Source organism: Cornus florida, unplaced genomic scaffold, assembly GCF_030987335.1.
Source record: "Cornus florida cultivar Cherokee Brave unplaced genomic scaffold, ASM3098733v1 CherokeeBrave_3.0.0_Hap2_Chr05, whole genome shotgun sequence".
NCBI lineage: Eukaryota > Viridiplantae > Streptophyta > Magnoliopsida > Cornales > Cornaceae > Cornus > Cornus florida.
This window is the reverse complement of record NW_026775575.1, coordinates 107,193,678-107,199,177: the sequence shown is the minus strand read 5'-3', so window position 1 is coordinate 107,199,177 and position 5,500 is coordinate 107,193,678.

Genomic DNA, 5,500 nt, shown 5'->3' with positions numbered 1-5,500 from the left:
TTAATTGAATTCAATAAAATAAATAATTAACAATATAATTAATTAACAAACAAATATAATCAAAATGCCAATTCAATCAAACAACAAGCAAATAAATTTCAAATAAAACAAATAATATACACAATTAAATCAATTAAACAAATAATATGCAATTTAAACAATAAATTAAATACCAGGCCTATCCTTTTGAAATTAAGGGTATTACACCCATCATAATAAATAACCATCTCTGTGATGGCATGTCTATTTATTATTGGCCCATATCACTAGTGAGGATGGTGTAGATCTTCACTAGTGAGAACCTAAGTATTGCTCAGGTAGATATAGGATATCCAAAGGCAACTTATCTGTTTAATTAAATAATGCATCACCAATGAAGGTATACATGCATATAAATACATGTAAGCATCATTATTAGTATTTTATAATTGCCACGGAAAGGGGTACTATAGTTATACATTTTATTTATATTTTTAAGTTATACATACGTGTTGTTAACTTAAAACATTATTATTATGAACATTTTATCTTATTATGTTTCTTTATTATATCCCTTAATTTGCATGTTACATCTGTTTTGATTTTCAATAGGACTAACTTTTCATAATAGAATTAGTAAGTTAAACATTATGGTTATACAAATGATTGTTCCCAATAGTGATAGTGCTAAGGAATATTTGATTATAAGAATGTTTTTGTATTGTAGATAAATATCTAAAACGAAAATTATTAATTGATATCACTACTATGCATTTTTGTTGGTACTCGTACCATGTATGAACATAATTTTGAGATGACTAATGTAGCTGCAAAATTAAGAACCATGATTGTGGATTAGAATTTGCTTGTTCAATTTATTCTCAATTTCTTATCTACTCAGTATGGGTCATTTCGAATTAACACTATTAAGATAAATGGAAAATGAAAGAAATTGACCATTACGTTAATTTAGGAGGAGACAAGGCTTAAGCAGCAAGATAACAATTATGTTCATCTCATGACTCAAGAAGGTATAAAGAAATTTGGTAAGAAGCTTGAAAGGGCATTAAGTGAGCAACACCCAAAAATAAAAGACTTTTAATTAATCTATTAGAAGAAAGGAATGTAATAATGTAAAAGTGTCATTTATCTATTGAATACTTTTAGAAAGATTACATGAAACATAAGAATAATTCGAAAAAGAATAGCAAGCTTTTAACTTTTGTATATTTCGAATTACTTATTAAAATTTTTTCTAATACATGATAGGTTGACTTAAGTACTAATGTTTATATTTCTAATAGGTGCAAGGATTACTTATGGCCTAAACCACAAATTCAAAAGAGAATTTTTTATTTATGAGAATTGGGAAAAAGTTTTACTGAAACCATTGAGACATTTTGTTTAGTCTTAGACAATGGATTTTATTTAAATTATTTTAAACTTTTTATATTTCTTCAATTTCCCATAATTTGATTTTATTTCAAAAAAAACTTTATGTTAATGGTTTTTTCCTTTAAATTTGATAATGATGTTTATTTGAAGAAATTTTAATTTGTGAGTTATGGTATTCTTGTTGATGATTTTTGTAAATTCAAACTTGATAGTTTATTTATTAAAACCCTTTTGACCTTTGATGAGCGCTGAAAAGTGCATATTTAAACCCCTTAAGCTTAGTTATTCTAAAACCTTTATCTATCTTATTTTATCGTTTTGTATTGATTTCGTGTTATTTTCATTTTCAGGTACTTATTATCAAAATAAGCTAACTCAGCCAAATAAGAGCATAATTGAAGCAATTCTGGGATTAATCAAAGAAATGAGCTAAGTAGAGCAAAAGGAAGCAAATGGTAGAATTTCAGCAACTTCTATCGATCTCAAGAAAAGTTCGATCGATCCAACTTTCATCGATCTCAGCACTTTAAGATAGATTTGAGCCATGTTTGTCCCTATTCAAAGATCTCAAAAGTTTGATCGATCCAACTTCCTTCTTCGATCGATCAAACATTCTTATCCTTATCCAAATGATTGATCTTATCTAGTTGTACCACCCTACCAACCACTTTTGTCCTTTTCCCAAAAATATCTTCAAAATATCTCAGATTTGTTTTTATCTAAAAAGGCACCGCCATTGAGGATCGATCCAACTTTAGTTCGATAGATCTCAACCATGTTCGATCGATCCAAGTCCAAGGTTCGATCGATCAAACTTTCTCCAGTGCGAAAAAGTTTAATTTTCAGCTCACAAAAGTTGTCCTTTATCCAATCATTGGGGAATATTTGTTGTACGACCCCAGCTCATTTTGGGTGTCATTTGATCTACCTATATAAGAATAAGGATTACATTTTGTAACATAGAACATAGAGGATCATATTGTATTATCTCATATCATACCATACCTTAGAGAACTCTTAGGGAGGAAGTAAAGAAGAGGAGGAGGCTAGAGACACCATTGGAGACTCTTCACCAACCACGGAGCAAATTTCTTCAATGGAGCTTACCCTTGAGGGTTGGAGGACATCCTCCATGAGTGGCTAGACATCTTCTCGGGGCTAGAGTTAGCCCTAAGCATGTTTTCTACTTCTTGATTTATGTATTTTTAAGGGGATTTGTATTGTGATTCATGTCTTGACACTTTTATATATATAGATCTTGTTTCTTCAATGATTTATATGGTTTAATGCTTCCAATTGATCATTTCATTCTATCCATATGTCTATGTATGCTAGAATAGATGTTCATGTGTTTGTCTTTATTTCTTATATTATTGATGCATGTCTATGTGTGTTGATGCTATAGATCTAGAGATTGTCAAGACTTAGTGCTTAATGTCATATTCTTGTGGTTTATTTGATGGTTCATACTCATTTTTTGATGTATTGTGCCTATCATTTAGTTTAATTAGTTTAATTTCATGTCATTAGCTTAGTTGTAGTGTAGTTGTTAAATGGGAGGACAATTCATGTTTGTTGTTGATGTTCCATACTTATGAAAAACAAGTAACATATATCTCTAACCTTATGATGTGTTTGGATTGTGAGCTTAAAAAAATGATTCATGGCTTAATTTGATATGTTGTCATATCCACCATGTTGTTTAGATAATATATGCTTAATTTGTCATCTATACTTGTTGAAACAACTACACACACACTATATTGCAATACATGTTCTTCCCCTCAATAATCATTCATTAATTGTAATACCCCCGGATTTCCGGATGCGGGTTGGCCAGACCCACGCCCGATTACCCGAGGATATCAAAACAATTAGCAATTTAATGAACACAGAATACAATATAGAAAACAAGAATGAATAAAATTTTGCTGAAAAAAAAATCTAGAATGATAATCCAATAATTGAAAACCTCAGAATAAATAATTTCATTGATAATTAAAACTATTTTTGATACAACTGATCCACCACGAATGGAAATCGTTCTCCAATTTATACAACTCGGGAATCCATCTAGTGGACCCCTAAAAATATCCAATGGTACTCAAAAGACTGGAACAAAACCCAAGTCTTAACATGAAATAAAATCCTACGCCATCAGTAGAGTGAATAACTGTATCTGCTCAGCACGATCAAGCTCTACAGCCCAGAACTGACGAACACCTGAAAAAAATAATAAAAGGGTGGGTCAGGCCCACTAGCAAGTTCTAATCTAACTGCAATCCATACAGTGACCCGATACGCAGATACACCATAGATACCTCACAATATCTATCTAGTCCATACATATATATATCCACACTATAGGACATTCACTGAACTACAGTAGGGGTCTCAACCTGAATAGAAGGCAACATGCGAATACGCACCCAAAGGTGGGCATGAGTACCTAGACCTAACAGGGTACACCCAACCTACTATAACCAGCTACACGTCCACTGCATATACGCACCCTAACCAACAAGTTTGAGACTCAAGCTCAACCCGTGGTACCATAAACATATATATCTAAACTCCGTTCCTAACCATTCACAAGAAATCCAATAAGTCATTCGGCGTATTCAACCGTACCGACCTATATATATATAAGGAGGATTTATTTAACAACCCGTTCCCTTATTCCAAAATAGGTAGGACTGAATATTTTAAATCAGTCTGTCCCTAGTATGCCACCGTCCCATACCGGTGCATACAATCCACAAAGTCCATATAATTGATAGAACCAGTCATACTGTTCACCAATTAAAATCCATAAGGTAGGAATTAGCATTTTGAGCTAAACCATACCCAGTATGCCACCGTCCCATACCGGTGCATACCATCCTCCATATCCATGTAAATTACAACATTCGAATGATAAGCAAATAATTTACAATGCAAAACCAAACCCAGATAATTGACAGAATTTTAATGTGAGAATTCAGCAATAAAAATCCAATACATAATTCCAAATAATTGGCCAAGTTTAATAAAAGAATTAAGCAATTATAATCCAATATATGATTCCAAATAATTGACCGAATTAAGTATAAGAATTCAGCAATTATGTTCCAATACATAATTCCAGGTAAATTACAAGGCATAAATAATAAGCATGTAATTTATAGTCCAAAACCAACCATCCACATTATTGTAGAATAGTATTTCAACAACTTAAAACCAAAACCATGTAAATTACAGACTACGAATGATAGTACAGTAATTTAAAATCCAAAACCAATATCCAATTAATTACAGAAGATTTTTTTAAATGTTTCAGTAATTTAAATCCAACCAAATTAACCATATATTTGCAGGGGATGAATTAATAAATCAACAAATAACTTCCAGAGCCTGCATAGATTACATCTAATACATCAATGACCCCATAATATATTTAAGACCATTTACTAAATATATTACATCCCACTGGAATGCCTAAAAATAAGCTTAAGCATTTAAAACTTCATTCATCCACCAACCGTATATAATTGTACATAAGTGTTATACAGTTTGATCCGTTAATTTAGAATTAACCTTAAATTAATTTAGGGTCTTAATAACACCCAAAAATTAACTATTTAATCCCTCCGTGAAGTCTCATTAAATTTCTAAAATTTAATCAAGCCATTCAGTTCCTTTCTCTGTTAGTAGCATACACCGTTGTATATTTTTACACTGCTTCATCCTTTGTCTTAAAGGCTTAAACCATGCAACATTAATTTTAATAACACTTAAAATTAACTACTTAGATCCTCTGTTAAGTCCCTACAATTCATTAGAATCACTCAGAAGCCCAAACAGTGCTCAAAACACCAAACAGAGCCCTAAAACCACTTTCTGGACATAAAAATAAATTGGAGCCGGCTCTTGGAATGGAGGAGCCGGCTCTTCCCCTATTGGAGCCGGCTCCAATCCCCTAGGAGCCGGCTCTTGCTGAAGGGGAGCCGGCTCTTGACTTCCTAGAGCCGGCTCTCTCCCTCTTGAGAGCCTCCAGTTCATCCCTGCTCCGTTTCCGTCAATCTGCTCCTTCTCTGGTCAGTCCCTACCCTTCTGTTTATTTCTTAAATTGATCTTAAGGGTTTAT